This window comes from Ambystoma mexicanum, chromosome 11 (genome assembly GCF_040938575.1).
Source record: "Ambystoma mexicanum isolate Mex_15411 chromosome 11, UKY_AmexF1_1, whole genome shotgun sequence".
In the NCBI taxonomy this organism is placed as follows: domain Eukaryota; kingdom Metazoa; phylum Chordata; class Amphibia; order Caudata; family Ambystomatidae; genus Ambystoma; species Ambystoma mexicanum.
The window spans coordinates 1,309,658,759-1,309,676,997 of NC_090934.1; positions in this window are offsets into that span (position 1 = coordinate 1,309,658,759).

Sequence of the window (18,239 nt, forward strand, 5' to 3'; positions counted from 1 at the left end):
TTGCAAGGAGCGTGCCTCCTGTCCCTAAGTGAGATATAAGGTTGACAGGAATTTTAGGAACACCTTTATGTTTCAGACAACTAAGCAATATGCAACAAACGAGGTTGTGTGAACAAGCTTTTGTACTGCACCAAATCACCACAAGTCTCAGAGTGCCTAGGCTTGATCGTGAAGTAGTGTGCGATGTCTCCACCAAGGGGGATCAAACCTTAGTCTGCTGGAAGAAAGAAGATGAGCGAGGGGAAGATAAGAGGAGGGGTAACCAGGAAATAGATGTCAAGAAAACAGGGAGGGAGGGAGGCAGCGGCGAAGAATGTTGTGTGATAGCATGGGCCCATGTTAGTCCTCTTAGGTGGACCACGATTCTGCCAAAAGGGAGGTGACGGATATGTTCAAAAGTGTTGTGATAATTGGGTTGCGTTTCCAAGGCAGATTGGGGAATTAAGTTCCCACACAATGTAATGACAAATGAGGGTCAGCTGAAGACTGAGAAATGACACTGCAGTACCCAGAACTTACTTCTGTCGACTTACAAGTGCAAGATCTATACACATATTGAAAAAATAGATACACACACAAAACAATCCCACAAACAAGTGAAAACCTGAAAATACCAATCTCATGTATCTGCACATCCAAGACAGCCAGACAACTCTGTGAGTAGTTGGCTGCTTCAGGAAATATCTTGCAACAGTTATTTTATGTTAGATTAATGCAGGTTCGGTGGGGAACTAGACCCCTGAAGTACCCACTGATTTATTTGTGGATTTGGCAACAGCGTCTCTTCCACAAACCTATTTTGCCTATCAAAAGGAGTACTATCAGTAAATAAAAGACACCTCTATGAAGGTGGCTATTGTCCCCCTGTCTGGCCAACTTGTTTGTTAATGAATTAACCAATACATTTGAAACCCCAGCAATTCATTCTGTCCTTACATTAGACTCTAACGTTGGAATATAGACGACATTCTCATCATTTGGAGAGGTGATTGGGCCCGGCTTAGAGCATTTAGCTCATGGATTAATACCTTGGACTGTTAAACAGAAATCGTATTATGCCTCCTTTAGATTTATATTGGCCTAAGCCTAGTTGCTGTGCGAAGAAAACCACGTTGCAAAGTTACGATTTCTGATCGACTTCACCGCCATTTTAGAATCATCCGTCATTTTGATTTCTGTTCATATGATTCTCTGTTCTAAAATGGTGGACTGTGTTTTCAACTTGAACCATGCCTCCCGACCTTTGAGTTCTGTTAATGGTTAGACTGTCCGCCGGCCGTCTGTTTAGACCAGGTAATGAGACCTTGTACTGTGTATGAACTGTTTTCCCAGGATTGTCTCTGCTAACAAGCCTCATCCACGAATACACATCGGCGACAATGAAAGGCAAACGCTAAGCGTGCACATAGGCTGAACTACAATGTGTTGAGATATGGACTAAGGCTTACTGTGGAATTCGAGAATTTACATCGCCATCGTAACCTGATGGAAATGCAAACTCATATAATCCTTCTGCATATTTTTGTATGAGCTGTATGTGAACTTGGCACAAACTTTTATACGGCAGATTATTAACATGTAGAGGGGCTGGACAATATTGTTAGAAATGTATAAAAGCATGAATGTTCAGATGTCCAGCACTCTCTCTCTTCTCTCTGACGGGCTGGTACTCATTGTGGGGTGTTGAGAGCCAGATAGCTATCTGTTTCTATGTTTCTTTGTAAACTGTACAGTAGAGTAGAATAAGGATCTGTGAATCTTTATAGCCTGTGTTTGGTGTATTTCCTTTTGTGGTACTCAGCCTCGATTTTTGCTTTAACAGATGGCGCCCGAATAAGGACCCTCAAGATTGATGCCACCTAGTTGAAGAGTTGACACGGCTATCGGACCGGGATCGGACGGTGAGAACGGGGGCCCCTTCTTGGATGAGTCGCGATACCTCAACAGTACTGCACGACCCAATCCCCGGACAGTGAGCACGTGATCTGAGACGGCATCTTGGCGAGGGTCCATATATCGAGGCGGGCAATTTTGTCAAAATCACCAACCACTAGGGTCCTTTGTAATCCTTAGTAATGCGATCGGACCTCCCTTAGTTTTTTGATCAGGTGAGTCGTGCCCTGATTCCTAAGTATCCTGATAATTTGATTTGGCACATTGTCCTCGCGAGAACAATTATTGACCAGGTAACACCAGAAATCTGATAAGCCTGAGAAATTTTCTGCCTGTTTCAGGGCATTATTCTGCAGAAACAGACAATCTTCGAAATTTGGCTGTCCGGCACCACAGGAAGAGTCACCTGCGTGTACTATGTACTGTAAGCGCGGCATTGGTAGTATAGTGTGTAATGATATTTGGCACATACAAACCAGACATACTTCCGAACTTCAGTGGCCAATCAATGGTAGCTTTGAGATTTCTCGTATAGAATATTTAGAATCTATATTATTGAAGAAGAAAGCTAGACCTGCAACATTTGATGTATTGCAAAATTGGAAAAAATAAGCTTTGCAGAAACTTAAAAGTAGAGAGAAACATGTGCGCCGACATATGTCGAACGCCGAGAAAGCATTATTGTATGATCAACAAAAACAGTCAGAGTCAGTTAGAAATATGGATAGGGCTTTTCAACTTGGCCTTCAGAAAATATACCCATCTAAAGGTTTTCATGCGTCAGATGAATTAATTGACAAGCTTTTAAATGAACGAAGGCCTGGTGCCACTGCGCCACCTCCGTATCCTGTTGCTTTACCTCTTCCTGCTGTTTTTCATCCTCTCATAGCAATTCCTGTTCCTCCTATCGTTCCTCCTATTGCTCCTCTTCCTCCAGTTATCGCTCCTCTACCTGTACCTCCGCCTTTACCTGTTGCTATAGGTTTGGTAGATTTGTCTTCTGCACCAGTGTTGGCACCATTGTTAGCTATTGTACAAGATTTGTCTACTCTTTCTCTTCCAAGTGGTTCTGTTCCGCTTGTAGTTGATAAGGGAGCGGAATGGAAGATTGTAACCCGTAATACAGTTTCTAAAGAAAGAAAGCGAGATCTGAATGCATGGGCTAGAACTTGCATGGAGAAGGGTGAACAATCTGATGTTCTTGGTACACTTTCTAATTTGGATAAATTTCCTGAAAAAACTGTTTTCATTGAAAGACTGGGAATTCATTTATCCATAATGTGGAACAGACTGAATGATGTAGATCTCCCAAAAGGGTTGAGAGATCTGAGTGTTTTAGCATCTTCAAGAGATACTGTGGAGAAAGTATATGAGCATGTTGAGAGGGTTTTTTGAGTATAGAAGGGAGTTGCAAAAGTTACGGAACGAAGAAATAGATGGTGATAGTTTGGGCACTATGTTTGTACAGAAACGGTTCCTTCCTCTTAGTAAATCGATGAGTGAAGAAACACAAATTTGAACAAGAGATGCAATTAGATGGATTTCAGATATGTCGCTATCTCCTGTAGAAGTATACGACACGTATAGTCAGTATATGCCAGAAATGCAGAGGAAAGTGATACAGGTAATGGTAGAATGCCTGCAGGATGAATGTATAAAAGGAAAGATTTGTTATCCTGCAGAATTATTGAATATCTACAAGAGAGCTTTTTTGTCTGACACTCCTTCAGCTGCTTTAGCGCTCGATTTGGCTCTGTTGCTCAGTAAGCGTTCGGAGTTGCCTACTTCTCAGTTGCCTATGAGAGAGGTTCCTCCAACATTTTTCCCTAAAGTCGAGGTCCCGGCTAATGCCGCAACAGGTATAGCCGACTATGACATTGATGCACATTATGTATCACAGTTTGTTCACGTCCCGTTCTCTAGACAGGAAGTGAACACCATCAGACAATCCATGCCAGATATTAGAAAGAATCCAACAGGGTTTTATAAAGAAATAGAATCTGTCTTGCAGTCATCAGTATTTACTTTGGGTGATATAGATTTGTTATTTCCTGTGCTCCTACCTACTGATTTGTGGAAACAGATTAGGACAGTAGACGATGTACCAGGGTTAGGGGACAAATGGGATAATTTGGCTAGACAAGATAGAGATAGACCAGCTGGTGAGGGACCACTGCAGGTAATACTGACCTTGCCTGATAGAATAGTAACACAATTGAAAGCCTTAATTCCTGAGAGAAGGATTGTCTGGTACAAACTTACTGCTTGTGTCCAAGGAAAGTCTGAGGGTGCTATCGAATTCTTTAATCGGTTTGAACAAGTATTTTCAGATTTTAGTGGACAACATTTAAGCACAGAGTCTGGAAAATGATTATTTCTAGACAGATTTGTGCGTGTATTGTTGCCCGACATCCAGTCGCAAATAATGACTTCTGAGCGCGCATGGCAAGCTAAGTCTCAGTCTGAAGTGTTGCATATGGCTCAGTATTATGAAAACCGAGTCAATAATGAGAAGGAAAGGATAGAGAAAAAAAGGGAGACTTGAAAATTAAGGTGTTGTTGCAACAGATTGTTAGAGGTCCTAGAGGGGGTAGTGCACAGTTTAGGGGACAGTATGTTCCACAAGGTAACGTTCTGTTGGGTCCTGTACACGCGACCCAATGTGCTTATTGCAGACAAGAGGGTCATTAGCAAGCACAATGCCCGATCCTCCTGCATAGGTCGAATAACACATTTGGCATCATGGGTAGACGATCCAGAGGCTGCCCTGGGGCAGAGGGTCCTGGTAGAAGTCAGTTTTCTCAGAATCCTCAGTCATTTTCACAAGACAATCAGCCACTGAGTGTGGATAATAGAAATATTTATGATCATTCTTCTACTGCATTTCTCTCTGAAGACCTTCCTTTCGATGATATATTGTTTTGCTAGGATTGCCCGAAACAGGGTTTGGAACCTATACCTATTCCCGTTAATCAGAAAGGCCCCTACGTTGAGATGATGGTGGGAAATAGGAAACATCGATTTTTGGTAGATAGAGGAGGACAGAAGTGTTCCCTTGACCATTCACGGGTTCCAGACATACCACTGTCAGGGCAAACTAATGTTTCTGTAGGGTTTTCTGGTACGCCAGTGGTTAGTCCGGTTTCTCTGCCGGTACTGATTTCACTGGGTCCATTCACGGATCACTGTCTGTTTCCTTTGACATCAAACTGCGGTGAGAATTTGTTGGGCTTGAATCTGTTGAAGGAATTAAATGCGGTAATTCATTGTTCTCCGGATGGAGTGCATTTGACGATTTCACCACAGCAACCTTCTGTCTCACAGTTTCTGACTAAATCTTTGCCGCCAGAATTTAGTGATGTTCCAGAGTGTTTATGGGCAATTGATGACAATGATGTTGGTGTCTTACAAATTGAGCCTGTTAAAATTCTCTTGAAACCTGGAGTAAAGTTGCCACGTATTCCTCAGTATAAGATTTCGATTGATGGTGAGCAAGCTTTGAAATGTATAGTTTCCGATTTTGTAAACCGTGGGGTAATTGAAGAAATTGCAGGTAGTTAGTGCATGAGTCCGATTTTACCAGTGTATAAGAAAGGGGATAATGCAATTCCTTTTTGTTTTATTATTGATTTAAGCACTATCAATAAGATTGTCGCTCCACAATTCCCTATTGTGCCTGATGTGACGACGATATTAACAATGATTCCAGCTTCTGCTACTCATTTTAGTGTCGTAGATCTTAAGAATGCCTTCTTTATCATTCCTATACAAAAAGATAGCAGATACCTGTTCACGTTCACCCTAGGGGGACGCTCGTTTACATTCACCTGTGCACCACGGGGATACACGGAAAGTCTGAGCATTTACAGTAGGGCTTTGAAAGAACAGCTTGATACACTCAAGTTGCCTGTTACTTGTACATTGCTCCAATATGTCGACGACCTTCTTTTAGCTGCAGATTCAGAAAGTGCCTACAAGGAGGGCACCGTGTTGTTGCTTATTCCTCTAGCAAAGCATGGCCATAAAGCTTCACTGAAAAAGTTTCAATATTGTCGACAGGAGGTCGCCTATTTAGGCTATCTCCTGTCAAAGGAGGGAAGAAGATCAGAGCCTTGATAGGAATGGCTTCTTACTGTAGACAGTGGATCCCAAACTTCTCACTAGCGATCAAACCAGTGTTGGCTCTGACAAAGAAGGGCTTTTCTTTGCCATTGCCATGGAACTTGGAACACCAGAAAGCTTTTGATCTGCTCAAGACTTCACTGTGGTGGATGTGCTTTGGCTGTGTTGACGCAGGAACATGGGGGAAAGAATAGGCCATGCGGCTACCTTTCCTCTGCCCTTGATCCTGTTGCATGCGCTTTGCCGAGATGTCTGAAAGCTGTCGCTGCTTCTGCGTCTGTAAAACAGAGCAAGGGTATGGTCCTAGGTCATGCTTAAACCTTGTTGGTACCTCACTCTATAGACATTTCTATTTCTATTAAATAGAACGCAAACACAACATCTCACCTCCGCACGATTAATGATATACAAATTGATCTTGTTGGCACCGCATATTAAAATCAAGAGGTGTTGTGAACTGAATCCGGCTGAATTATTACCTCTTCCGCAAGATACTGCTTGCAGTGACAAAATGTCACATGACTGCGTTTATGCCACAGAACAAGAAACTAAAGGCAGAATTGATTTGAAAGATACACCTTTGAACGATCCACAAGGGGAGCTGTTTTGCGATGGCTCCTGTTTCGAACTTCCGGATGGTACATCCACTGCTGCTTATGCCATCACTACACTGAGCACAATTGTGGAAACCAAAAGAATTTCGCATAACTCATCGCAGGCCGCAGAGATTATTGAATTGACCTGAGCTTGTGAACTTTCCGAAGGGCTTAGAGTAAACATATATACTGATAGTCAGTATGCTTTTGGGGTAGTTCACAACTTCGGTAGACTTTGGGCAGAACTTGGTTTCTTGACCTCACATGGAACGAAGATTCAATATGGCACCTTGATAGTTCAGCTACTTTCAGCGCTTGCACTTCCCACTCAGCTAGCAATTATGAAGTGCGCGGCACATCAGAAAATCATAAATGATGTAGGAAAAGGGAACGCTTTCGCTGACCAGATAGCCAAACAAACTGCTACTGATCTCTGTTCAGATATGTTCACTACAAGGGAAGCCACAAATGCCTGTACCATAGACGAGGGAATTGAGTCTGTACAGAATATCCAAGCCAATGCCACTTTAGAAGAAACTAAGCAATGGGCGAGGCTTGGCGAGGTTGGATGATGATGGGTGTTGGGTGGATAACCTAGAGGGAAAATGGATGCTGCCAGATGCGCACATCACTACGAAGGTTTCAATGGCTCATGGTCCCACTCATATTTGCGCTAGGAAGATTTGCAAAATGTTAGAAACTGTCTGGGTCAATGTTAACATCCCAAAAACTGCTGAGCGTTTTGTCCAGAGTTGTATGGTCTGTTTACAGCACAATATGGGAAAGGGTACATTGACACCAAGGGGTAGTTTTGGTCCACCTTCTGTCCCTTTCGGAGTGATCCATTTTGACTTTATTGAAATGGAGCATTGTAATAATTTCAAATTTGTTTTGGTTGTCATTTGTGTTTTCAGTAAATGGGTTGAAGCCTTTCCTGTAAAAGATGACACCGCAATGACAACGGCAAAAACCATGCTTAAGGAATATTTTCCTAGGTTTAGTTTGCCAAGAGGTAGATCAGTAGAAGCACTCCCAGGTATTCTAAAATTAGAGATTGATTTATTCAATAATGTGTAGAAGTATACATATTTTTTTGAGGTGCGGGGGAGGAAACGTGAACCTGGCACAGGATCACAATAACAATATAAGTAGAAACAAAAGACGAGGATCCAAAATTAGGAACCCTCCCGTCCCCTGCACTCTATCATAAGTCCATCAATTGATGGTTCAGCAATTTTAAATGCATTTGTTGTAGTTAATTAATACTATTCTGATCAAGTTAGTAGTAAGACTGAACACTCAGTGATTTTGTAAAAAAACCCAAAAACAGGGGGAGGTTTTTAATTAATGTCACAGTAAATTCACCATACAGATTTGAAGTGAAAAAGCCAAAATGACTGTCTACAAAAAAACATGAAAACAGTAAACAATGATAGTCCATTTATACAATTCGTGGCTGACGCGTTTCGGGATATTCATCCCTTCTTCTTGAGCCTATTGGGTTTGGACTGCAAAACCTAAACAGACATGAAAAACAACATTTAAACAAACATAATATACGCATGTAAAGTGCTAAACATAGTGGTCCTTATTGAACCCACATCGAATTCACATATATAGGTATATACTAACTGGAGTAGTTCAAATGTAACTATCTGAGGTATTCATAAACGTTACTCCCCAATAAGGGGTACCCACTGTGGCCAGTGCACCAGGAACAAATCCATGTTCTATATCAGAAAATAATCAAAGGAATAGAGGTGATTACCCATCTGTGAGAAACATCTCCAAGGAGTGTGTGCCAAAAAAGTAGAGTTGCGGCATACCTTAAGTATAGTGGAGGTGAGGCGTAAGAAAACCCTCAAAGTTTGGTGAACTCGTGTTTCTCAGTTCTACCCGTCAGGCGGTGGAGGAAACCCTCTTCTCAGGCGTGCAAGATGCCTATACAAGAGACATAAATAAAGCGGTTCTAAGAGTTTGGATATTCATTACACATGTAATTGGTCAAAAACAATTATTATATTTAAAGTTTGTTCACAGAAAACGCTAACAACAAAGAAATAAAGGGACAACAGTCCCTTATGAATAGAGATGAGCAGAAATGAATTAGGTCCATAAGTGCATAACGGGCGTGAAAAAACAATGGAAGCATATGTAGAGCTCTTACAATCTGCAAGTTAAAACGGGAGTTACACGTGCGGATGCACTGCTTGCCCGGAAATATTCATATGTCCCAAAATATCCTCGGGAACCAAAATCTAAAGTGCTCGGCTGTAAACATGAAAGAAGCAAACAATTCAGAATGCTCCCCAGTGGAAAGAGGGGATCTAATGGATCGTAGTTTGAAATAGGTAAGGCGCCATTGATATCCTGTTGCATTTAACTCTGACAAGTAGTTTCAATGAAGCTATACGATCGCGTGTGAAAGCAGAAGCCGCTTCTGTTGCTCAATGTAACTAAAATACGAGCGCCTCCCGATCGGGGGGATAAGATGCTCGTGTGGACTGTGGAGGGTCTCAGCGTCTCCCTGGCAACGATCTACACAGACACCAGCCCATCCAGAACCGAGTGTGTGTGAGGGGAAGATAAAAAAAGGACTAAGTAAAATCTTCATGTGCACCATAGCTGAAATGCTGGTGTTAAAATGAGCGCCATTGTGGAAAGTGTATTGCACAACGGAAAAGAGCATGCTGTTGGATTACAACAAGCAATAATCCACATTGTAAGATTGGACAGTATGTTCGGGATGAGTCTCATAGAGAATTCTAATTATGTTAGTTGTCAAAGGACCCCAGATAAATTATTTTACGTATAATCTAGGTTAAATGAATATACGTGCTGAGTACTATGCCCACAGTGGGAAACCTCCCAAGTGGGAGCTCTAGTGTATGTTAAATAAACCTAAATACAGGACATGTTATATGTTATAAAAACTAAAAAGTGCACTGGTGTAACCATGGAAACGCCCCAATGGAGCAGCATGAATACCAACTCCCTATCAATGCGTTAAAAGGCAAAAGCAACGCATTCTAGGACATAAGAAATTAAACAGTGGGCCGGTCGACATGTCCCGGACTCATATGGTTTTAACAGTTGTTCCACTGTGGAAGACAGAAATCACACTCAATAAGTACATTAGAGTGGATTCCATTATAGTTAAATTCAGTCAAAACCATTAAAGAAACAGAAAGGAATTTCGAAAGAGTGTGAACAAGGTAAACTGTCTTTACTCACACACAGTATAGACCAGAGAGGACAGTGAAAGAAGATATCTTAAAACGCTACAGTGTGTTAGCACCATTGTTCTATAGGAGAGCATGGAACAAGGTCAAGTTCAGATAAAACACCTCAGGGAAAATTCCTCATTGAGCCCTTGTGGGTTAAGTGTGTCTAGCTGGTGTATCCAAAACTTCTCCCTGCGGGAGAGGATGGATTGGTAGTCCCCACCCCTATGTGGCTTCTTGACGACCTCCAGAACTTGAAACTTGATCTGGGCAACCGTGTGATGATGTTCCAAAAAATGTCTTGCCAATGGAGATTTTGTGTTTTTGCACCTAATGTTGGATTTATGTTATCCTCTCCTTAACCGCTCTTGTGGTCTGGCCCACATACAGTTTGCCACAAGGACATTTGATAGTATAGATAACTCCTGTACACATACAGGTCGCGAAGTCTCTGAATTTGAATTTCTTGCCCGTAAGGGGATGTGATATGCTTTCACCCTTAATCACGTTGTTACAATGGGAACACCCCAAGCATGGGAATGTGCCTTTTTTCCTTGTTTGTAGAAGCATTTGTCTATCTTTGGGAGGTTTTTCCGCTCTCACAAGTTTATCCCTCAGGTTCTGGCCTCTTTTAAAGGCCATCATTGGGTATTTGGGGAATAGCTTTTCCAGTAGTGGATCATTATGTAGAATGCTCCAATGTTTCTTAATGGCTCTACCGACTTGAAAGCTTTGACGGGAGTATTTGGAGATGTAAAGTAGTGGAGTATCCTTGTTTTTAATTTTAGGTGTGAGAAGTTGTTCCTTACTTATGTTAGAGGATCTCTCTTTTGCTTCTTCCAAAATGGGTTGTGGGTATCCCCTCTTTTCAAATTTGTCCAATAGCTTAGTGCATTCCACATCCAGCCCCGCTGGGTCAGAGACAATTCTCTTCAGTCTAAGAATTTGGCTGTATGGTAAACTGCTTAGCATTGACTTCGGATGAAAACTCGAAAAGTGCAATAAGTTATTGACGTCCGTCGGTTTATGGTAGACGTTCGTGGCAATTACATTATTCTTGATCTCCAGGCTGACATCTACGAAATGTAGGGATGGAGTACCTACCTCCATCGTGAATTTGATGCTCCGATGTACTGAGTTTAAGAAGTTGAAGAAAGTAGTGAGTTCATCATGGGTGCCACACCAAATTCCAAAAATATCGTCAATGTAGCGCTTCCATACTAATATCCTGCTTGACCAATCGTCATTTTCCAAGACATACCTGTTCTCAAATCTATACATGAAAGTATTCGCATACACCGGGGCCATTGCTGACCCCATTGATGTTCCCGTGACTTGAAGATAGAAGTTCCCTCGGAATCTGAAATAATTGTTGTTCAGTATTAAGCTTAGAAGTTTTACAATCAACTGTGGGTCACCCCTTGGTGCCTGTGAGTTTAATAGCAGCCATTCTACTGCTTGAATGCCCTCCTCGTGTGGGATGGAGGTGTACAGACTATACACATCCATGCTGAATAGTATGCAATCCGAACTAAGTGCTCTGATTTCTTGAATACAGTTTAGGAAATCCGTCGTATCCTTCAGATATGTAGGGATGTTCTGTATGAGTGGTTGAAGTAATCGATCTATATAGATGGATAGTGGGTCAAAGATACTGTCTGTACCAGCCACAATAGGTCTTAATGGGGGGTCGTCTTGATTTTTATGGATTTTAGGCAAGCCATAAAATACCGGTGTAATGGGATGATGGTTAATTAAAAATTCACTTGTTTTACAACTAATCCATTCATTCTCCAAGGCTTCCTCAATAATGTCTTCAATCAACGCTTTTATTCTCATGATTGGGTCACCACTGAGTTTGGTGTAGGTACCAGCTTCATTGAGTAATAACAGACACTTTTTTGTGTAGTCCTCAGTGTCCATGACAACAATAGCTCCGCCTTTATCTTCCCCAAACACACTGGGTTCTGGATGGGCTGGTGTCTGTGTAGATCGTTGCCAGGGAGACGCTGAGACCCTCCACAGTCCACACGAGCATCTTATCCCCCCGATCGGGAGGCGCTCGTATTTTAGTTACATTGAGCAACAGAAGCGGCTTCTGCTTTCACACGCGATCGTATAGCTTCATTGAAACTACTTGGCAGAGGTAAATACAACAGGATATCAATGGCGCCTTACCTATTTCAAACTACGATCCATTAGATCCCCTCTTTCCACTGGGGAGAATTCTGAATTGTTTGCTTCTTTCATGTTTACAGCCGAGCACTTTAGATTTTGGTTCCCGAGGATATTTTGGGACATATGAATATTTCCGGGCAAGCAGTGCATCCGCACGTGCAACTCCCGTTTTAACTTGCAGATTGTAAGGTAAGCGAGAGCTCTACATATGCTTCCATTGTTTTTTCACGCCCGTTATGCACTTATGGACCTAATTCATTTCTGCACATCTCTATTCATAAGGGACTGTTGTCCCTTTATTTCTTTGTTGTTAGCGTTTTCTGTGAACAAACTTTAAATATAATAATTGTTTTTGACCAATTACATGTGTAATGAATATCCAAACTCTTAGAACCGCTTTATTTATGTCTCTTGTATAGGCATCTTGCACGCCTGAGACGAGGGTTTTCTCCACCGCCTGACGGGTAGAACTGAGAAACACGAGTTCACCAAACTTTGAGGGTTTTCTTACACCTCACCTCCACTACACTTAAGGTATGCCGCAACTCTACTTTTTTGGCACACACTCCTTGGAGATGTTTCTCACAGATGGGTAATCACCTCTATTCCTTTGATTATTTCCAGATATAGAACATGGATTTGTTCCTGGTGCACTGGCCACAGTGGGTACCCCTTATTGGGGAGTAACGTTTATGAATACCTCAGATAGTTACATTTGAACTACTCCAGTTAGGATATACCTATATATGTGAATTCGATGTGGGTTCAATAAGGACCACTATGTTTAGCACTTTACATGCGTATATTATGTTTGTTTAAATGTTGTTTTTCATGTCTGTTTAGGTTTTGCATCATTGAGTGTTCAGTCTTACTACTAACTTGATCAGAATATTATTAATTAACTACAACAAATGCATTTAAAATTGCTGAACCATCAGTTGATGGACTTTAGTTTGCCAAGAGTCATCTGGTCGGACAATGGTCCACATTTCATCGCTGCTGTAATTCTACAAATAAGTGCGGGATTACAGATCGATAAATTGTTCCATTCAGCCAGACACGCACAGAGTGCAGGGTTGGTAGAGAGACACAATGGAATCCTAAAGAACAAGCTCGCTAAGACGTGTGCCGGCACCAATTTGAAATGGCCGGACACCTTACCGATAGTGTTACTCTCAATGCACACCACCCCACAGAATAGAACTGGGCTCTCCCCATATGAGGTGGTAATGGGTAGGCCAGCTAACATTTGGAATCTTCCGAAACCTAGGGCATAGAGGCATAATGAGCATGTACTTCTTTCCGAGTATTGTGAGTGGTTACCAAAAAATCTGTATTTGATTCATCAGCAGGTTCGAGAAGCCCTCCCAGCTAAATACGAGGGGCCAGGTCATAGCATCCAACCTGGAGAGTGGATACTTGCTAAATCATTTGAAAGAGCATACTGTCTTGCACCTAGGTGGAGAGGGCCCTACCAGGTCCTTTTGGCCACACAGACGGCAGTATGAGTAGCTGGCAAGAAACACTGGATACACGCTTTGCATGTCAAGAGGATACATTTCCCTTTGCCACACTACGAAGAAGATAAGGAAAAACGTACTTGCTCTGCTCCCAGCGATCATTCAGCATTGAGCAGTACTGAGTGCGCTTTGGAGACACTCCCTGAGCCCATGGGGCCTTGGGAAACAGCTGCTTCATCTCCACACTCTCCTGCAGATCCTTTCGCCTTTTCGTTTGGTTCTGCTGCAAATTCATCACTTCCATCAGGAAGCAATGACACACTGTTTGCAGATCACAATGTACAAGGAGTCACAAGGTACAATCTGCGTCCACGAAGCTAGACTTACTGCATGGTTCGGCTGCGCCTCCAAGGAAAGTAATCATAGGGCTTGTCCTTCGCCCCATCTTTTGCATCTGAAGAAAAGTAGGTGGCTGGGGATAGGGAAAGACTAAGAAAACGCGTGATCAGGAGATCACCAGCAAACAAACTACAGAGTTTTTGTTTCAAAGGAACAATGCCTGTTATCGCCCCTATTCGTACGGAACAAATAAGTGACTGTGTGGCCAACAACGACAATGGACGATCAAATAAATGGTCTTTTAAGGCGTATTGTTTTCTTGTAATTATGTTAACTGGTTTCGTAGTATTAGTTGCCTTAGGATTTTGGTATATGGAAGAAGTACGCCCACTCCAAACATTCTTGCCTACTGAGAATGTTCCGACTGTATCTACACCTTTCGTGCACCTGCACACTCTATCTCCTAGAGACTCTCAACACAGACAGAGCTACCACAATAACACATTACTGTTAATAATTAATGCAACCCATGCCATTTTGAATAAGACAGACTGCTGGGTTTGCTCTCATTTACGCAACAAGGGGAAAAAGGGTTGGGCTGGTATATTCATCCTTTGCTTCTAACTACTGCATGTTATGCTTCTCTAGGGGCACTATTCTTTGGTCAATGGAACGATAGCATCTCAGGGAACTTTGATGGGACAAATTTGAACGAGTTTGAAAGACGAGTTCTAAAACCTATTGGATGCTTACTCTTCGCAAATAGGAGCAAGCTCAATGTTGCTTCTATTAGGCCTTCTGATAGACTGTCCCGACCCTTCCAATCTTTGATCTCTTTCAAGATGGCTCCTATAGGCAATAGGGTTGCCACGCCACCTTCTTATACTGTTAACCATGGCCCCAACTCAGTTTCTTTCTGCATACAGAGGAATGGTACTCAGTCAATGGGTGATTTCAAGGGTTGCACTAGTGTTGCAAACTTGACCAGTGAGGACAGACCTTTGTATGTAGGCGAACCTGTCTACTTCGTTAGTGGTAATGAAGCTTTCCCATGGTAACCTAGGGACTGGCAGGGAACTTGTTATTTAGGAATTCTGCTGCCAGGGGTAATTATAGCTAGTACCACAGAAATCTCTAGGGCTCGTCCAAAGCGGGATGAGAGCGGCGATACCCCTTCACAAATTCTGGGTGACATAGCTAAATCCTTTGTACCTTTTTGGGGGCAAATTATGAATTCCGAGGATATTAGGAGACTAGCGAGAGTACTGGAGAAAACCATCAACCGGACTACTGACATACTCTATAACATATGTAAATATAAATGTATCCCACCCTGAATAAAAGAAATCTGAAAAAGAATTGTAGTCATCACTCAGTGGTTACTTTGCGGGTGACACCTGTGTTCCATCAATCATCCAAATTCAATTATTTATAGAAGTCTTAGGATAATTGAGCATATTGGAGAGGGAAGAAATGTTTCAACATGTGCTCTTTAATTCACATTAATAAAGTGTGTTTTGATAAAGAAAGTTTGAACTCAGCAATAACATCTTTCCAACATTCAAAAATAAACATATTGTGATGAACAAACATTAATCTTAATAAATCATGACAAAAAACATTGAACAGCGTAGAAAACAAGAAATAAAGTTTCAGAATGTAACATTAAAGGTGAATTTAAAATTTGGAAAACTTAAATTCAGTTCCCTAGTTATTCACCCAGTTAAGGGTGTCCTAAGATAATCCCTGTGTCTTTCTCCGGCAGGTACTCTGTTTGGTGAAAAGGCAGGAATTTATAAGTGTTAATGAATGTCCTGAGGCTCCAATGAAGCCAGTATCTGGGACTTTGAGGTTAAAGAATTCTTTGCCTACGTGGGGCTCGGTCTCCAACCAAGCTCTTCACGTTTCGGCGGTCATAAGATATTTATTAGTCCGCCTTCATCAGGGCATCTTGTTTGAAGACCCTATATAAATATGCAAAAAAACAGAAATTATAATTCCCCATCTCAATACTGGTCAGGCTATGTCTGACACTCTGTAATCTAAATAAAGCCTCAGATTCATCGGCTGTGAATTTACCTGCCGATACTGTAATCCCAAGTCTTGGGTCGTGTCCAGTCTAGAGTTCAAGGTAGTCCCTAGATGCAAGTGTGGCTGCTTCTGTGTATCTTAATTACAACAGATGAGGTGCACCTTCGGATGGAGCCCTTCCTGTGGGTCCCCTTTGGTGTATGGTTGTGTTCCCTGTTGGTACAAAACAAAATGGTGGAGACCTCAATTTAGTGAGGACAGGTAGTATAATGCATGTGTTCATGCAAAGAGGGGTGCCATCTTGAAATACAAAGGGGCCCCAAATAATTACCTCGGTATGACTCAGGTATTCTCGTTTCATGGAGAAGTGCAGAGAAAGCTAGTAGGCGTACCAGGAGGTGAAGAGGTCGTTTAAAGCCTTTATGTTTCTTCTGACGCTCAGTTTCAACTGAAAAACACAATACAGAACTGTGTGCTTACTACAACATCTGATGGTGGAGTCACTAAATGTGAACAAAAATTGTGGAAAGTGGTCCGGCATAGCTACCTGCACATGGCTGGCCTGCGAGATGCGATCTCCAGATTTGATTTGGTGGATCCAGTGGGGTCCCCTATGGTCTCTGCGCCTGTAATGAATAAAGGGGTGGTTACCGTCTATGTAGTATTTGATTGTTCTGTGAGTTGTTGAACGCATATATTGCGCTTGTCAGAACAACCGCATGTCTGGGGATGAGTGATAATGAGTGCTGGCCAGTAGCACTGGTTGCCTGGAGTCATATGGGAAAATCCATGGTGGCATGCTCATTGTTAAACTAAATAGTGTGGGCGTAGCAAATACAGGGAACGCTTGTCTGAATACCACTGTTGCTGAGCTTACCGTTGTTGCCCTTGTGGGTGGCAATACCAAGGGTAAGGTTCCTCTTTGTGGCGCGGATAAATGCTGCGGTGCTCTGATCCAGTGCAAATGCGTCTGGATGCTGCAGGGACCGCGTCTCTGTAAACTGGGAGGCGCACTGGTTTTCAAGGAGTTGCAGACTTCGTTCTGCTTAGTGATTGGTGCACGTGACCCCGGAAGTCGCATCGCGGGGCTGGCTATGTGCGTTGTAGCGGGGGTAGTCAAAGAAACAAGGCTACTGCCCTGTGCGGCAATGGTCCTCGATCATGACTGTGGGTCTGTGTCAGGTGTACAGGAAAGAGGTATGTCTGTTAGAGCGGCATCCCACGACGGTGCCTAGTGTCTCTAAATTGTATACATAGGAATTGATCTTGTTTTACAGTGGGATGTGTGTGGCCTACTGTAAAGACCCATGGCGGCACGAGCAGTTACAGAAAAAGGGAAACACGAAAAAACAGCCAAACCTCGTCTGGCCGGTATGGCGGGGGAGGGGGCGTTTTTTTGTGAGTGCCCTCGTATTTGTTATATGTCTATAACATGACTCTAGAACAGAAAGCAATCAGATTAGTGGTCCTACAAAACCGGATGGTATTAGACGTCATCTTGGCTGAGCGTGGTGGAGTATGCAAATTAGTGGGGTCCGCGTGCTGCATTTTCATACCAGATTCCTCCCCAACCATCTTTAAGGCGATACAAAATCTGCATGTCCTAAGTTCTGAAGTGCATGTTCCCGAGGGAAATTGGGATCTTAGTGCTTGGTTCTGGGACTTCTTACGATCTTGGGGATGGAAACGTCTCTCAGTCTTATTAATTATTCTGGGTATTCTGTTGTTTTGTTGTTGCTGTATACAATGTCTTCCTGCCATATGTTCAATGTTAGGGGGATGTTGTGCACAGACTGTGGGAACGTTAGGACCAAAAGTACACGCATCGAAAAGAATGACCACCGAATTTGTGATGAAGGAAATTTCCGCCGCAGATCTCATGGCGATTGATATATCTGATGAATGTGATTCAGGTTGTATGGACATTGAGACGTGCAGTTACTCGTAAAGTGACTAGTTCTTAGTTTAGCACATGGCTTAGGCCAAAAGGAGGGTTTGTTAAACTGAAATCGTATTATGCCTCATTTTGATTTATATTGGCCTAAGACTAGTTGCTCTGCAAATAAAACCGCATTGCAAAGTTCCAATTTCTGATCGACTTCGCCGCCATTTTAGAATCATCTGCCATTTTGATTTCTGTTTGTATGATTCTCTGTTCTAAAATGGTGGACTGTCTTTTCAACTTGCAACCAAGCCTCCCGACCTTTGAGTTCTGTTAATGGTTAGACTGCCCCGAGCCGACTGTTTAGACTAGGTAATGAGACCTATACTGTGTATGAACTGTTGTCCCAGGATTGTCTGCGCTAACAAGCCTCATCCACCAATACACATCGGCGACAATGAAAGGCAAATGCCAAGCGTGGACATAGTCCATATCTCAACACAATGTGGTTCAG